Raw genomic sequence first — 19,612 nt, 5'->3', positions numbered from 1 at the left:
CGTGGAGGAGATCCACCTAGTATCTCCTCTAATAATCCTCTTCCATACTTATAGTTCTAGATCTTCTTCCATTTTTCATTCCCGCCTTGAATCCAACGCCACCATAATTTAGCACCCATGACCTCATTTAGCATTTCAGTATCTCGTAGTCCCAGTCCACCATAGGCTTTAGGGAGACAGAGTTTTTCCCAGGCCACTAGTGACCATTTCTTGGTAATACTGGCCCCTTACCAAAGAAATATGTGAAATATTGAAACCAAATCTTGGTAGATACATTTGAGGGATGGGAGGGCCAACATCTGGTACAAATGGATGGCTTGGAGTACCAATTTGAGGAGAGTGGCACGACTAACAAGGCTGAAGACGCGGAAAATCCAACTAGATATTTTTGAAGCTATTTTGCTACAAATATATTTCCAGAAATCTATGCGTAAGGGGTTAACTACTAATGGGAATCTAAAGTATTTAGAGGGTAGGCAATCTATGGAATAACCTAGAAGTTGAAATAAGTGGTCTTGCACCAATTTATAGGTATTGAAGAAGTAATGGTTGGACTTATATTTATTAATAAGCATACCTAAGGCTTCCTAAAAATCCTCCAAAATGTTGTCCAACGTTGCAGCTTCTTGATCTTATGGCTCTCCATATAGAATATTGTCATCTACAAATTTTTGGTGAGTCATTGAGATCTTTGTACTCGATATTCTAATGCCTTTGATATGGTTTGAAGATGTTGCCTCTCAGAGCAAGTGAGCCAATCCTTCAACTGTAATGATGAACAAGAAGGGGGAGATGGGGCCCCTCGGCCTTAATCCCTGAGAGGATCTGAAGGTAGCAATTAGCATACCATTAAGGATGATGGAAAAAAATGGGTTGGAAATCATAGATTTAATCGAGAAGATCCATTCTTCTATAAAGCTGAATTCCCTAAGCATGGCATAAAGGAACTACCAATGTAGGCGATCATATGCTTTAGAAAGATCTAACTTCTCCAATATACCTATTTTTTGCTGCTCTTAAGTGAGTGGATAACTCCATGGGTAGATAAGATGCCATCTAGGATTTGGTGACCTTCCACAAAGCCCGATTTCTTTGTGCTTTAATACGATGCAAAATTGGTTTGAGTCGTCAAACTAGGATTAAGGATAGGATTTTTTAGATCACATTACATAGTGTAATAAGGAAAAAATCACTATGGTTGTTGGCTGCATGCTTCTTGGGAATTAAGTTTATGAATGTTGTGTTCAACCCTGACCAAATCATCTTCTTGTGCCTTGATTTTTCCACCAGATATACAATTTCATTACATAGAAAGTGTCAAAAAGCCTTAAAAACTATGATGTGTACCCATCTGGACTTGGGGATTTGTTTGAAGGTAGTTCCTTCACCACTACCTCAACCTCCTCATATGAGATTCATCACATCAACACATCATTTTGGTCTATAGTGACTAGATGGGGAATGCATGTAGTTATTCTCTCAAATTCCTGTGTTCAATCTTGATTCTCCTCTGAAAGAAGATTTGAAAAGTGGGAGATCAAATACCTTTACATATCTTGGGGCTCCTCTAGCTTTGTTCCTTCCGAAGAAATAAGGGATTTTATTCAGTTGTTTTGTCGACGCCCGATAATATATCTATGATTTTTTTTTTTATCTCCCCTTCCTTTAACCACTATACCTGGGATTTCCACCGCTAGAGTATCTCTTCCTACTGTAGGAGATCCTCAAGCCATGTTACGATTTTGACTTCTTCTTTAGTAAGGGTCTATGTCCTACCTTCTTGGATTATTTGTAGCTAGATTTGATTCATTCTTTCCTCTAGCTTTCTTTTCTCTTTAAATATATTTCCAATCTCCTCTTTGTTCTAAATTATGATTTTGGTCTTGAGAGCCTTTAAATTCCTTTGAAAGAGTTTCATCCTGGACCCCTCTTGCACCTCCACCTCCTGCCACCATTCTTGGAGTTTCTCCACAAATCCTCGATGTCATAACCAAAAAATCATACCAAAACAACCTATTCTTAGGGGGAATCTTCAGATCGATGTTTGGGTAGACCAACCAATGATCTAACCCCGTTACTGGAATAATGGTTGCCTCTATGGATGCATCTTGCAACTTCAAATGCTCTGAAATGAGGAATCTATCTAGATGGAAGGCCACTTTATGTCTTTCCCTTCTTTGATTGTTTCACATATGAATTCCAGTATTCATCTCTATATCAATCAATTTTAGTTTGTCTATAGCTTCATTAAACACATCAGCATTGGGATCCAACCTTCTAACCCCACCCCGTTTTTCCTTTATATTATGGATCAGTTTAAATTCCCCCCTTATGATCCAAGCCTCATCAAATAAAGAGGCTTTGAGATACAACAATTCCTATAGAAAAGGCTTCTTTCTCTTGTGGGGTTACTGGGCCATACATGTTGGTCAAGGTATACCAAGTTGTTGAACCAAGAGGGCATAATCTACCAAAGAGGGTATGTGATCCAGGTGGATATTGGTGTCCACCCACCTATTCCACTTGGACCCTCACCATTGTTTCTTTCAATTTTTCAGTTTCCTTAATTATAGCACAATTTACTATTTTGGTAATTTTTCGGGTCCTAAACTCCCAGAGTCGTTTTGAGGCCCTAAATGACATTTTTTTGGCAAGATTCCTTTTGTGATTACAAAGGTAATCACATCGCTGTAGTCCTCAAAGAGATCTTTCCAATGAGGTGTCATACACGTCAAATAGAGATAATATGACCAAGTTACGACCCCGGGCAGTTGGTTGCCTAACTAACCCCAGCGAGGACCATAAACTCTTGGTGTTACATCTCCTCGGGTTAGGGTTTTGGTTGTTTAGGGCTTTCTCTTATTGTTCAATAATAAAAAGGCCCTTGAGCCTCATTGTAACTCAGTTCAGAGGCATGTAGTCGCCACATCTCTTCTCAGAGATAAGCTATCTTCGCCCGAGCTATCTTATTTCCATTATGTTTGTAAGCATAGTTCAGTATTTTCCTATTAATGAAATGAAGTGTTTTTCTGCTGCATCTCTATGTTTATGATTTTATCTGTAAGTTGTTGCGTTCCTGTTTAAGTTCAAATCAGTGGTATCAGAGGGATCTGTTCTTTCTCTGTTTTTCTTTGCATGTCCCCAACAAAGTCAGGGTATAAAGAGTTAGGGATTGATCTAGTTGAACCATTGCAGGATTAGTCTCACAAAACTTGACAACCTCCCATGGCAGAAGAAAATAAATATGAGGGGGAAGGAGATCCTTTAAAATGTTGCTCGAAGAAGCCCTCGAGCGACAGAGGTACGTGATGATGGATAACTTTGCTCAAATCCTTTGACGGCTACCCACAGGTGATGCATATTCATCCAGCAACCACTCTGGAGGCGCCACTCCTTTTAAGGTACAAGTTAACTTCGATATTCCCATATTCGAAGGCCTCATAGATGCAGACATCATAAAGAAATGGTTAGATCTATTGGAATGATATTTTTCAGTTCATGACTTTTCCAATCGGTAAAAGATTACATTTGCAGTTCTCAAAGCTGCCCCACAGGTCAAGGACTGGTGGGAAACCTACTATGAACAAAAGGGCGAGAGTGAACCCTCATTGTTTTCAGCTACACCCACTTGGAATTATTTCCAAGACGCCATCAAGGAACATTATTACCCTGTCAGGAGCTATGAAGATATACATAAAGTGGACCACACTACGGCAGGGAAGGGACTAAGATGTTTCGGAGTTCACAAATACTTTCCATACCCTTCACACGAACCTGGGTATCAAGGATATTGAGTGACATTTGGTGCTCAAGGACCGTAGTTTTCTACACAAGTACATCTAGGACAAGATGGAGTTCCTAGACATTTCCTCGCTCCGCACGGTGTATCAGTGCGCTGTAAAGATTGAGTATAAGTTTAAACAGAAGAAGCGAGACTTTGGATCTGTGAATCCAAAGTAAGGAAAAGGCACTGTCAAACCACAAAACAAGGGACCAAGCCAAGGCGAGGCTACCTAGGACAACCCGCCGAAGCCGCAAATAAAAAACAACGCCACGAAGACGAAGAAGGATACGGGAAAATGGTGTGAGTTCCATAAGAGCTCCACTCACAATACAAGTGAATGTCGGGCCAAGCAGTCACTGGTGTCCGAACTGAAGGCTTCTGAATCAGATGCAGGTTCTGACTTTGAATCAAAACCTGATAAGGGGACTGGAAATGGGAAGCAGATCATTGATCCAGAGCCCAGTGCCACTGTGGCCACCACAAAGATCCAGAAAATTGAGCTTGAAGATCCATAGGAGGGGGAACACCTCCTCCACTCACAGATGTGGGTGAAGGGTTCTCTACTGCATTTCATTTTCGACAATGGGAGCTAAAAGAACCTCATTTTGATGCAGGAAAGTGTTCCCTCTGCAGACAGAGGCAACCCCTCTAGCCCTGGAGTGGGTCTAGTCACAGCAAGGACAAATTAACAATAGATTTCCTTAAATAGTCATAGTTGGAGGCCTACCTCAACCGGTGGTCGATGGAGTTCCATTGCACTGCTCCAGCTTCTGCTTCCTTCTCCTCAATGAGTGATCAACCTAAAACAATGCAAAGGAAATACAACAAAGCACGTAACCGGAAAACAACAATGATCTATTTACTCACAAAGTCAAGAAGTCATGAGATATCAAGTATATTACATACACGACATAGGAAAACATCATTGATTGTATTAATAATGGAATAAGAGCAAGCTTACAACCAAAGTCTTGATGTCGCAAGCCTTCTCAGAGGGTCCAACCAGTGTATTTCTGAAGCATTCACTCTTTGAAGATGGATCTCCCAACACAACGTTTCTCTCTCACTCATAAGTTTTAGCACAAAGTTAAGGGCACTTCACAACCTTCCATAAGCTATCAACAATCCCACACTTGTCACACCCACACCAGCTATCTATCAGACTCAAAAGCACTAACAACACTGCTCAATCCAAGAATTTACCAACTAGCTGATCATAGAAATGGTGAGTGTTTAAATAGGAGAAGGAGTCTCCATGAAAGGTGGAAGAGAGAGCTTATCCCCAAGGAAGATAGCACAAATGACAGAACTGTCATACCAAAGGAGGAAGGGCGACACAAACTATGCCAACAACCAGGTCTGGAGACATCCAGAAGGCCGACTATTGGAACGAATTCGCCCAATCTGGATCATCGCGAGTTCATAACTAAGCTTTAGCACTGACATCGCTAGTAGGCAATGTAGCCAGTCAGACCGTCGCTAAATATAGCAAGTAGCCTCACGACGGAGCATGAAATCGGACCATCGCGGGAAACAGATGTACTTCTGTGCTAAAAGCACGGTTGGACCATTTACAACCATTGTTCATCATGTATATTAAGTCCATTATCACGATGAGGCAGAAAACTTAGAAAAAGTGGGTCACTTGGCAACATAAGAGAGCATTTGTTCAGCATGAGCATGTTTCACTGGGACACATGACACAGTAGAAGGACTGGGGTGAAGGCAGTGGCAAATTACTGTGTAACAGATGCCCCCTAAAGTATGAAGCCTGAGAGAGTAGGGGGGTTGAAATGCTTTACGAAACTGACTGAGCTGGAACACCATCTCGAAGAACCTGCAGGCACAAGTACAACTGATATCTCTGATAGCGAAATACATGTAGTCTAGGCATGGGCACAGCCATCCAAAAGACATACGAACTAGGTCTGTGGTATGGACGCAGCCACCTAGCTAATAAGACCATGATAATGATAAAGGTATGGTCGCAGCCATCCATGAAGACTCAAGTATGGTCGCAGCCATCCATCAATGAGTCATGCAATCACGAACCAATCCACGCAGCCCGAACATGTGTAATCTAAGTTCGGGGTCTTGAACCCAACCGATCATAGTACAAATTCTAGCATGCGAATAGATGTGTTGAGGTCGAGCGTGATAGAAAGTTGCTTGAGTATTGGTCAATGATGAAAACCGTTAACAAGCGTGAGAGAAACCACCAATAATGCCAATGGTTCTCAAGGTACTGTCTAGTACAATCCACGAAGTGTGAAGAAGGAGCTGAAGTCAAACACCCTTGGAATCACCCAATCGACAACCAATGATGAAAGTCGACCATCAGGCGCGAGGAACTTGCCATTGAGGCATGCAAGCTCCAAGGTACCAAAAGGAACCTCTAGATCAATCTCCTGGATAATGAGCTGATGTTGACAGGAGACGATCTGTTGCAGGAGGGCCATAATGTTTCCCCCATCAATGACATGAGATAAGGAACAAGCGATAGATGGCGAAACAAAGTATCAGAAGAGGAGGCAAGGATGTGAACTGCAGAAGGATTATACTCTTGAACATGTCGGCGACATGACTACGGAGGGTGGCAGCATTCAGGCACCAAGGGATAAGAGGCTCGATGGAGACAACATGGATCAGATGGAATGAGGCTAAATGGCAACCCAAACCTGCGGAAGGCCAAATGACGATGTATGGATGTCCCAACCCAACAAGAAGAAAAAGTGTCAATGTTCAAGAGTGACTAGCTGCCATAGATGATCAATGATGATTTCCAAATTTTCCCCCACCATTGCTGGCGAGTACCCCAATTATTTTTTGAAAACAAGCTTGAAGGGGATGGCATGTGCTTGTAATATAAGTTCGACCTTCGGTCGAATCCAACCTAGTAATAGTTTAACGAGCCCTAGGGAGGAGAAGCTTGAGTCTCGTCATGGTGATGAGTCCAATGTCGTCAGGGTTTAACAAATCCAACATAGGTAAAACTCGGAGTATTTTTCATGTTTAGAGAGTTTGAAAAAGGCATGGAAAAGAAAACTCCAGGGGGGTCCTTTTTCATATATTTGTGTCTCTCGAGCCCGAAAAAGTATAAAACGATACTCAAAGAACCACTTGACCATCACGATCAAGGGGTACTTTTCATGATTAGTGACCTCGGCCCGAAAAAGTAAAAAAGCGATCGAAACCACGTCGTTTCGTAACCAATAACAAACCCTAAACGACAAAGGCATGGCAATCTTTTCACATTTATACGGTCGGAAAAGAGCTTAAAGCAAACCACCTCTTATTTCGTTTAATGAGTCAAAAGGAAAAAATCGGCTATCTTTTCGTCTTTTAAGTCGGAAAAGAGCGTTAAAGAAGACTTTACGGATCAAGTGCACACGAAGTATGACGTAACCCAACTACCTGTAGTTCCGCACAAAACACGTCAAACGTAAAACCCATTTGACATAAAATGATTAATATATGCGGAAACATAGTTAAAAAGCCAAAATTCTAATTAACCATGTGATAAAAATGAGAAAAACCCACATTCTAAAGTATATTTTTTTAATTTTCAATACTATAAAAAGGGTGGGGTAATTCATTTTTTTTTACCATTTGCACTGTTCATTTTACCTTGGAGCGTTTGGAGCACCAACCTGAGCAAAGTTCTCAAGCTGATTCTGGCCTCATCCGTCCACGGTTCGTCCTGAAACCTTCGCCAAGTAAGTACATTTCGTCCTGCGCTGCATTTTAGTAGTTTTTTCACGCAATCTGGCATTGGGTAGGTGAATTTAGATGGATTTTTGAATCAGAGTCCACCTCTCCATCATCGTGGGAAAGTCGCTCAGGTCTGCTATACTCCTATAGTTATAGGTGTCATATTTTATGATTGACTAGTTGAGCTCTGTAATATGTTCATCCTTTCCTTGCTGTAAAGGTTTCCATATTATGAAAAAATCAAAAAATTAAAAAATGTAAAGAGGGTATACCCTAAAAGAAAAATCAAAGGGTGAAAAAAATAAATGGTTAAAAGAAAAATGAAAAGAAATGAACCCCAAATAAAAAGACCAGGAAAGTGTGCAAGTAAAAATTCCACTACTATTTCATTTTGTTTTGTAAGAAAGCATTGTGTGCAGCTTGTCAAAACATGCCATAATTGATGAATGGCCAAACAGCTTAATCTTGGCCAATTCATGTTTCAATTTCCTGTTTTAGAGATAGAGAATAAAATATGTCCAAACTGTTTAATCTTGGCAGATAAGTAGAAAGGTAGAGAAGCAAAGGAGCTGAACTATTTAATCTGAGCCCTTGGAAGAAATAAGTGCAAACTTAGATAGGCTTATCATGCAAAAGAAAAGAAAAGTGGAAAAGGGTTTGCCAGTCTAAGTGCACCCAAATGTAAAGAAGAAAAAATGTTAGGCAAAGTAGGCAGGGTAGGCAGTTTTGATGTTGCAGAATGAGACTTGTGATAAATTTTGTCTCTCAAAGTGTAAATTTTACCTCTATCACAAGTGCAAAGTAGATACTTTTGGAGCAGATCAAGTGAGGCATGACTAACTCCCCTTCATTCTTTCCCCAAATGATTTACTAATTTCCCCCAGAGATATTAAGATCTGCTTAATATCACTAGCCACTCAATCGATTTCGTCATTGCCTAAGTAAATTCCCATTTTATTTATGAAAATGGCTATCTTTCTTGTATAAACTCTCTTTCCCTTTAAGCCTAAGTTTCCTAACATTATACTTAGCACTTTCCTATTCAAAATTCATATTAACAAGTTAAAATTATTATATAAACTCCCTATACTTCTTCCCCTTTCCCGTCTTATTTAAATACATTTAAAAACCCAAAAACTTTATTATTCTCGCCCCCGGCTAAACTATAGCCATATATCGTTGTTGTAAATGGAATTAAAGGTTTATTTGGAACCTTTAATAGCCTCCCCGCGCGCAAATCAAGGGATTAATCACCATCAGGGTTGATTAAATAACCAAACCCCAAACTATTGAAATCACGCCCGATACCATTATTTATTGCGACGGGCCCGCTGCTTATAGTCTCGCCATCTCTGCTGAGCACCCACCGTCTGATCGGTGCCCTCACATCGGACAGTCCGCATCCATTTCGCTAGCCACCCATCTGCTACACGTTAAGTCCCACGAAACTAGTGGTTTCGCGCCTGTACCTGGGACACACGTCACTCTCCTACCGTGATCGCTCCCTCCCTGCTCGAAACCACCCTAGCCCAAAAGCGGTGCGGGGGGAAACCACTTACCACCCTCCTGCTGACCCTTCACTGACATTACCACCACGTCACCCTACCATGTCATCATCTGTACTGCCACGTCATCCATACTGTACTCCCGCCGATGTCATGCTTACATCACCCATCCAAAAAATCAAATTTTCCTGCCAAAATTCATTTTTGTCCATTAAAGGGGAAAAAGGGTCATTTTTTATGTTTTTCGTTGCAAAACAGCACTCCGGGCTAAAAGGGACCGAGTTCGCAGTTCCAGTTTTCGCGACCACCTCCGACCAGAAAAGCTATATCAGCAAGCTCTGCAAGACTACCATTCAAACCGCCATTTTTGCAATAACACAATTGAACTGGCAAAAAGAAGGATTTCTAAACCCGCAGAAGAGACCAATAATGGTGTACAGGGATATTTTGTTACTCCAGCCAGTGGAAACCTGCAGAAACATGAATAGCCAAAGCAAAGGTAGTGAAGACGCGTTAGGAGTTCCATTTTTGCAGAAAAGCGATGAGCACGGATCAGAGGAGCATTAAAAGGATATAAAAAGTCAAAGAGTATCAGAGGAGCACTAAAGTGTATCAGGGCAGAATTAAAAGCATATCAAATTAGAATTGAAGAGTGTCGAAGCTAACTAAGAGAAGCAGATGAGAAGTTTAATGCAGCAGTTATTACAAATAGTCGGCACACAACTACAAAGGACACCTGTGGGTCAAACCCTAAAAGCCTGCCTCCAACATAGCATAAGTTAGTTGTTTCTACTGTTACTTGTAAATCACGTTAGGTTAAAAACTAGATATTATCTCATAGCCTTTATGAGATACCTGTTGTACATATTTTGTTGTATAAATACCCCCTTCATCAGAAGTTTGAAGAGGTTGGGTCTGTGTAGATTTCTTAGACTTTGTTGTAAACACTGAACTTTGGAATAAAAAGGGCTATTGGTATCAAACTGTTGTCTGACCTACTGGATGAAGAATTGATGCAGAAGACCTGTCACAGAATTCTTGAATCAACCTATGGATCAATAAGTACCCTTATATCTTGTGTTTTACAGTTTTATTTTCTATTATGTCATCCGTGTTTCATGATCTAAATAGTAAAGAAAAAGATTAATCCAGAATTTGCTTAGCTGCACTTAGTTTTCAGATTTTATTATTCTCTGTGTTTTCTTCAGAATTAGTATATACAGTGAATTCTCAATTGCTCCTGTTTCCCGTGATTTTTTCACCTTGAGTATTTGCTAAGGAATTCTTAATTGCTCCTTAACAATAATCATTCACTTTCCCTTTGTCAATATTATGAAGGATTATTAACTACCCTTCATCCATTTGAGTCCATTCCATCTGATTCCAACCTTTAAATTGTTCCATGTTTGACTACCTTGCTCTGTGATGCCATCTTCTGTTAGAAACCACATCCAGGAAACCATCCTTCTTTGACTCCATCATGCCCAATGGACTGAACTCTTCAGTTTTTCCTCACTGTTCTATTGTATCTCACCACCCAAACTCAAAACAAACCCTTGTACTTCATAAATAGCGTAAAACCTTTGAAAAACAAAGCTAAATGATAAAGAGAGAGCCCTCGCTGGATGCAGATTGGCTAGAATATGTATCTAAAAGATTGGTCTATGGTTACCTCGGCCGTATTCCCTTTCTTACAACTTTTGGGAACAACCTGAGTGATAACATCATTGGAGACTCCACTGGGGACCTAAATAATTGTTTGTTACTATTGTTTATTTCATAAGCTACAGATGGAGCCTGAAGTTAGCCAGGCAGCCTTTGAAATTGCTTTTGCTTTGCAATTGTAGATTTAAATAAATGCTACTTCAGTCTATCTCTAGTGTAGCTTATGGTTTGAACAGTTGGTTTCAAATGCTTGATCAGTTCCTTTTGTCAAATAAAGTCTTTAAGAAAGTTTAAATCTCATATCTAAAACCTCTTAAAGAAATCATAAAAGTTGTTTTGAAAAATCATAAAAAATCAAAATAATCATAAAAATCTCAAAATTTTGTTTCCTGGAGAAACTGAACCTTTTTCTTCAGAATTGTTTTACAGGTTTAGATCTGATCTGTGATGGTGGACAGGGATCAGACACACAAAGGTTAAAATCATCCACCTAGCGACTCCATATCAATTTCACAATCAAGACTCCACTGGAGAAATGAACCTGAAAGAACTGTATGAAAAGATCAGGCTTTTGACAAGATTTTTCATTGTATATTGTATTTTAGAGATGACTTTAGATTAAATTTTTATTATTTTCCTTCCAAAAATGTAGATGAAAAGTCTCCTTACACATGTGAACAGTAGTCTTCTAATTCTTATGAAGATATTTTTTCAGTTAAGGAGAATCCAAAAATCAAGACTAAACAACCAATCTCTGAACATATTCCGCTACCTCATAAAGTTCCTAATAGGTATAAACCACTAATTTTGCCTCCTACACTCCATGCTTTCCCTAACGATTATCCCAAGTATCTCCCTAAGTTTGATGGAGAGAATGGTGTCACTGCCCAAAAACATATCCAAGTTTTTGAAGATTATCTTAACTTATTTGAAGTGGATGCAGGGGATGTGAGTATTAGACTTTTTGCTCTTTCTTTGCAAGGCAAAGTCAGGAGTTGGTTTAAAACCCTACCTGAGGCAAGCATCTCAAATCTTGAGCAGTTTCTCAAAATATTCCTTGATATATGGATAATCAAAGTCAATCTCCTCATGCTCATAGAAGAATATAATCAATTAAAAAGACATCCAGATGAAACTGTACAACAATTTTCAGACAGATTTAATCAAATCTATCACTCAATACCATTAAATATAAGACCTCCCCTTGATTCAGCTCTACTGCATTACCCAAGAGCATTTGATTCAGAGATAGAATTTCATCTGAGAGAAAGAAACGCCTCCACTATGGAACAGATTCAGAACATAGCAGTGGATGTAGAGGTTAATCTGAAAACTAGAGAAGAAAAGCTGAAAACAGAGAAAGAGGAAAAACTTGGCATTTTGATAATAAAAGCATAGGAAATGATGCAGAAGATCACAATGAAAGTTGAATGCTTTGTTCAGAATCATCATGACACATTTGTTTCACCAAAAGAAAAGATTGATATTCATGAACAAGTTCCTACCAACTCAATCTACCATAGATCAGAATACAGAGTCATAGAGCAACATGTGGAGGAGCAATCTCCTAATCTAATGTGTGCATTTGATCACATTTCTTCTTTCAATGATTCACCCAAATATGATCAATATGATGATGATTATGTTTCTCAAATCCAAATTAACCTTGCAGAGGAATCAGAAGCTAATTTGGGGAACAAGGAAATTCAAATTCAACAGCTTGAAAGTAGTGATCAGCTTATTCATTATAGCAGTGAGGCTGAGGAGGAAAGTGCAGAAAATTCTGAAATTAGTGAAGGAACTTTACCATTTTTTTTTTATTATTTTCATTTTATCAGAGATAACTATCATGCAATTAGAAATCAAATGTCAACAAGTCTTGATATTAACCATCTATAGGACAATAAAATCTTTGTTCAAAATTTATCATATCTAGATTTGCAGCCCCAAAATGTCATTGAATATCAGATTGCAGAAGAAAACTTGGAAGCGGGAACATATGATCAAAAAATCCAAGTTGTTTCCCTGCCCCTTCATTTTGAATCATCTAAAAGCTTTAAAGAAAAAGAAGAGAAGCTTGTAGAAATCTGTCAAGTTCCATTTGAACCTATATGTAATAAGTTGCAAGAAACCTTCCAAGTTCTTTATGATCCATCAGCTGATAAGTTGAATGATGAAAGAAATCATAATTATTCTCCATTAACAGACTGTGAGAGTCAAAAACAAGATGATAATGGTTTTACAAGACAGACATTACGATCAGTAAAAATATCACCACAAAGAGCAGTTGAAAACATACATGGTGATAAAGACAAGGGTGATATTTCAATTTCATGGCATGAAAGCTATCCAATACATTTGTACAGTTTTTGTTTGATTCAGTTCAAGATCAGTGTATACATTTTGCAAGATCCTTTTGTACAGTTTCTACATTCATCAAAGGAGATCAGGAATTTCCTTATCTTCTCACCAGTTAACACAACTAAATTTGATTGCGAGATCTCAATTTTAAACACCATCAAACACAAGAAACAAAGGTCACTGATGTATATAATGCTTACGTGGTTGCATTGGTTGTTTCATTTTACCTAACCAGTGGTCAAAAGGCTGATTAGAGTAAAGTAGGTAGGATTTTAGTTTGTTTTAATTCAGTTTTCAGTGAGTTAGGAAATAAATCCTTAAATGTTTGAATCCAAGATCTTGATGATTTACTAATTTGGTTTGAAAGTTGCAGCACCTTTTTATTTCAGGCCAGACCTCATAGTTGTGCAGGAAAAGATTAAGAAGATTTTGATCAAGGGACCAAGGCTGAAAGCTCCTGCCCAAGAGACAAGGTGCTCAAGAAGGATTCAAGGAGGAAGAAAAAATGCATTTAAATGTGGATTGGGTAGTAACTTTTTGCAGTTGAAACCCGAAGAGAAGGCCCTAAGCTCCACAAGTGTGCTGTCATATATACAATAAAGCAACCAGCAAAGGAAAATTTCAAAGTAGAGCAAAAGTTATGTAGAAGGCCATCTGACCTACTGTTCTTGACTTTCCACAAGGGAAAGCCATCCCCAAGTGGAGCCAGTGTTATACTCCTATAGTTATAGGTGTCATATTTCATGATTAACTGGTTGAGCTCTCTAATATGTTCATCCTTTCCTTGCTGTAAAGGTTTCCATATTATGAAAAAATCAAAAAATTAAAAAATGTAAAGAGGGTATACCCTAATATAAAAATCAAAGGGTGAAAAAAATAAATGGTCAAAAGAAAAATGAAAAGAAATGAACCCCAAATAAAAAGACCAGGAAAGTGTGCAAGTCCAAATGCCACTACTATTTCATTTTGTTTTGTAAGAAAGAATTGTGTGCAACTTGTCAAAACATGCCACAATTGATGAATGGCCAAACAGCTTAATCTTGGCCAGTTCATGTTTCAATTTCCTATTTTAGAGATAGAGAATAAAATCTGTCCAAACTGTTTAATCTTGGCAGATAAGTAGATAGGTAGAGAAGCAAAGGATCTCAAAAATTTAATCTGAACCCTTGGAAGAAATAAGTGCAAACTTAGATAGGCTTATCATGCAAAAGAAAAGAAAAGTGGAAAATGGTTTGCCAGTCTAAGTGCACCCAAATGTAAAGAAGAAAAAATGTTAGGCAAAGTAGGCAGGGTAGGCAGTTTTGATGTTGCAGAATGAGACTTGTGATAAATTTTGTCTCTCAAAGTGTTAAATTTACGTCTATCACAAGTGCAAAGCAGATACTCTTGGAGCAGCTCAAGCGAGGCATGACTAACTCCACTTCATTCTTTCCCCAAATGATTTACTAATTTCCCCCAGAGATATTAAGATCTGCTTAATATCACTAAGCCACTCAGTCCATTTCATCATTGCCTAAGTAAATTCCCATTTTATTTATGAAAATGGCTATCTTTCTTGTATAAACTCTCTTTCCCTTTAAGCCTAAGTTTCCTAACATTATACTTAGCACTTTCCTATTCAAAATTCATATTAACAAGTTAACATTATTATATAAACTCCCTATACTTCTTCCCCTTTCCCGTATTATGTAAATACAATTAAAAACCCCAAAACTTTATTATTCCCGCCCCCGGCTAAACTATAGCCATATATCGTTGTTGTAAAGGGAGTTAAAGGTTTATTTGGAACCTTTAATAGACTCCTCGCACACAAATCAAGGGATTAATCACCATCGGGGTTGATTAAATAACCAAACCCTGAACTACTGAAATCACGCTCGATACCATTATAAACCATTATTTATTGTGTCGGGCCCGCTTCTTATAGTCTCGCCATCTCTGTTGAGCGCCCACCGTCCGATCGATGCCCTCGCATCAGATGGTCCGCATCCATTTCGCTAGCCATCCATCTGTCATACGTTAAGTCCCTGGAAATTGGTGGTTTCGTGCCCGTACCTAGGACACACGTCACTCTCCTACCGTGATCGCTCCCTCCCCGCTCGAAACCACCCTAGCCCAAAAGCGGTGGGGGGGGGAAACCACTTACCACCCTCCTGCTGACCCTTCGTTGATGTTACCACCACGTCACCCTACCATATCATCATCCATACTGCAACGTCATCCATACCATACTCCCGCCGATGTCATGCTTACGTCACCCGTCCGAAAAATCAAATTTTCCCGCCAAAATTCATTTTTATCCATTAAAGAGGAAAAAGGGTCATTTTTTATGTTTTTCGTTGCAAAACAATGCTCCGGGCTAAAAGGGACCGAGTTCGCAGTTCCAGTTTTCACAACCGCCTCCGACCAGAAAAGCTATATCGACAAGCTCCGCAAGACTACCATTCAAACCGCCATTTTTGCAATAGCACAATTGAACCGAAAAAAAGAAGGATTTCTAAACCCGCAAAAGAGACCAATAATGGTGTACAAGGATATTTTGTTACTCCGACCAGTGGAAACCTGCAGAAACATGAATAGCCAAAGCAAAGGTGGTGAAGATGCGTTAGCAGTTCCATTTTTGCAGAAAACCGATGAGCAGGGATCAAAGGAGAATTAAAGAGGATATAAAAAGTCAAAGAGTATCAGAGGAGCGTTAAAGTGTATCAGGGTAGAATTAAAAGCATATCAAATCAGAATTGAAGAGTGTCGGAGCCGACTAAGAGAAGCAGATGAGAAGTTTAATGCAACAGTTATTACAAACAGTCGACGCACAACTACAAAGGACACCTGCGGGCTGAACCCTAAAAGCCTGCCTCCAACACAACATAAGTTCGTTGTTTCTACTGTTACTTGTAAATTACGTTAGGTTAAAAAATAGATATTATCTCACATCCTTTATGAGATACCTGTTGTACATATTTTGTTGTATAAATACCCGCTTCACTAAAGTTTTGAAGAGGTTGGGTTTGTGTAGATTTCTTAGACTTTGTTGTGAACACTGAACTTTGCAATAAAAAGGGTTGTTGGGATCAAACTTTTGTCTGGCCTACTGGATGAAGAATTGATGCAGAAGACCTGTCACAGAATTCTTGAATCAACCTATGGATCAATAAGTACCCTTATATCTTGTGTTTTATAGTTTTCTTGTCTATTATGTCATCCATGTTTCATGATCTGAATAGTAAAGAAAAAGATTAATCCAGAATTTGCTTAGCTGCACTCTGTTTTCAGTTTTTACTATTCTCTGTGTTTTCTTCAGAATTAGTATAAACAGTGAATTCTTAATTGCTCATGTTTCCCTTGATTCTTTCACCTTGAGTATTTTCTAAGGAATTCTTAGTTGCTCCTTAACAATAATCATACACTTTCCCTCTGTCAATATGATGAAGGATTCTTAACTGCCCTTCATCCATTTGAGTCCATTCCATCTGATTCCAACCTTTAAATTGTTCCATGTTTGACTACCTTGCTCTGTGATGCCATCTTCTATTAGAAACCAAATCCAGGAAACCATCCTTCTTTGACTCCATCATGCCCAATGGACTGAACTCTTCAGTTTTGCCTCATTGTTCTATTGTATCTCACCACCCAAACTCAAAACAAACCCTTGTACTTCATAACTATCCTAAAACCTTTGAAAAACAAAGCTAAATCATAAAGCAAGAGCCCTCTCTGGATGCAGATTGGCTAGAATCTGTATCTAAAATATTGGTCTGTGGTTACCTCGGCCGTATTCCCTTTCTTGCAACTTTTGGGAACAACCTGAGTAATAACAGGGTCCGCAATGACCAAGCATGATTTACACGTAACACCTTCGGATCATCACGAGAAAATGATGTATTCTCGCGATGATCGCAAGAAAAATGAATTGTGAACTAAGCGCCATCGCAGCTATTTTAAAAACAGTCGCGATGGTGACGTAAAATTAATTTTTTGTGTAAATTATGAATTTAAATTTACAAAAAGAGTTCTAATTCATTTTTTCTTGTCATGCAGGGCATCATGGCATTTGTTTGGCAAGAACGAACTCACAATGTCAACAATGAGGAATCCTTTGCTGATGCTCGGTGCCGAAATGCTTTACGTGCGTGCGGGTTGCTAAAATTCTTCCTTACTCCACACCTTCAGGCCCAACCCAATTTGTTAGAGCCGCTGATTCATGCCTGAAACCCAACAGATGGAAAATTCATTATCCAGGGCAAATACATTGAGTTCGATGCTACGGATATATATTTCCTGACCGGATTGTCCCGTCGCGGCGAGAGGCCGATTCTAGAGGGCCAATGGGTCGTGGGTGAATCATTAGATATGCTGATAGCATGAGTGTGCCCACAGGCACGCAAATCAAAAAGCGGGAAGGTGGAAATTCCCATAGTGGAAGACTTGATTCTTCGTGCAGTTCTATTCATGGTGATGAGGGCATCGAGCTCCCAAGCCCAACACGAGGCAACAAAGACCCAACTCCGATTGGCTCTTCACTGCCTCAATCCGACCATGTTCATCTGGGCAAAAGCAGTGACGACCAACATGAAAAGACAGCTTACCAACTGTCGCCGCAGGGAGGCGAAGCAGTTTTGCTACGGGTCTATCTTGATCTCGCTCATGCTGAAGCAGGTGCTAATACAACAGTTTCAGGAATATGGACTTGGACAAGCCCAGACTGAGGGAGACCAAGATCACACGGTGGGCGCATGTTATGCCACGCGGGGGTGGCAAATGACCAGTGTCATGGGGGACACTATTCCGTGAGTGGCTAGATCGCCAGAAAATCTTCATTGAGGACTGGCCATATGCTGGTATGGACATTCGTGGAGACCCCGAAATGCAGCTGCCCGCTGGCAAGCAGTGGGACGATGGCGGTAAAACACTTGATCACACTACTTTTGTATTTTATCTTTTATGATGTTTTTTTTTATAGATTTTTTCATACATATGTCCTAATGATGTACTCTATGGTATTTGCAGATGTGGGACCAGTGAGGCCAGTAGGACTGGCTCTAGAGGCACGGAGGGATCCACAGGGCATCAGAGAGCTGGCCTTGGCTCCCTCAGCTGGCGGTTCGGTGGAGCTAGTGGCCCAAAATCTTGAGGGCCTGACGGTGGGGATCCCTGATTACATGGGGATCGAGGAGGTCCCCATAGAGTTCCAGATACATACAGTAGGGGTGATACCCAAGGTGCACCGCCTGTTGAGGCGAGTCGCACGAGCGGTGGTGTGCTATAGGGAGCATAACCCACCGCAGTAGATGCCTAGGTTTTATTTCCTGCTGATTTTTTGAGAGACATGTGTCTCAGATGTACGGAGAACACAAACTCTATTTGGACATATACACTTATTTTTTGAGCGCCTCGGTGCGCCACACGAGATATATATACATATACATATTCCTATGGTTCATTATTGTGTTTTGAATGCTTCTATATATGTTGTTTTGATTACATGTTACGCAAATGTCTGTCTAATACATGGCTTTTTAATGCATCAATTAACATGTTTAATATTCTTGGAATGTGTTGATATGTAATAAAATCAAAATTCCTTTCTAACAATTTAACACGTAAATACAACCTTAAAATCTGATGATCTCTGATGGAATAACGCCCATTAAGCTAGTGGACAACAAGCTGAGAATCTAGATTCACAACCAATGAAGGAATACCGAGGTTAATAGCCTCGGTCAATAATTCAATAACAGCACTATATTCAGCGAAATTTTTTGTGGTACAACCCATACAAACACCTTGGAGGTCTACTAACTCATTGTGAGGATCGTAGATCACCCATGCTGCAGAAAAAAGGTTGCGGGTACTACAACAGGCACCATCCGTGAAACCAAGGTAAGGTGTACCAAACATCTGTACAAGAAGCAAAGGATACAATAAGCGGCAACTATGCCTACACACCAAGCCAAACATGAAAACACACATACAACACACCTGCTAAAAACACACGTATGTAAAAATCAGAATGCATGGGGTTCATGCATAATATTTTTTCAGATAAAGCCCATTTTGGGGCTTATCTAGAGGGTTCCCTTCATAATCAATCAGCTCATAGGCCCCTTTTTGCAAAACTCGTTTTACAATATACGGCCCATGCCACATAGGCTCGAATTTTCCTACCCCTAGCTTATCATTTGCTTGATCATAAAGCAGGACTAAATCTCCCTCAACGAAAGAACGGGGATGGACAATATGATCGAAGTGAGTTTTCACTCTCTTCTTCTATGCTTCAATGGCTAGAGAGGCTAATCGACAGGTCTCGTCTAGTCGCTCTAGATAGAGAAGACGTTCTTCTATCGGAGTAGTGTTGGGGAGTAATTCGACGGCTAATTTCAGAGAAGGGATCTCACACTCAATCGGAAGGGTAGCCTCCAGACCGTAAACCAATTGGAACGGTGTGAACCTAGTGGCATCCTTCACTGAATTTTGGTAGGCCCATAACACGGAAAACAACATCAAGTGCCAGTTGTACTTGTGCATGCCGATGGTGCGTTGACGCACCATAACTAGAACTTTGTTGACAGTTTCCACTTGGCCATTG

The sequence above is a fragment of the Pinus tabuliformis genome, chromosome 6 (assembly GCF_031772625.1).
Source record: "Pinus tabuliformis cultivar Carrire ecotype Pingquan chromosome 6, CPIR1, whole genome shotgun sequence".
NCBI lineage: Eukaryota > Viridiplantae > Streptophyta > Pinopsida > Pinales > Pinaceae > Pinus > Pinus tabuliformis.
Note: the sequence above shows the minus strand (reverse complement) of the source record.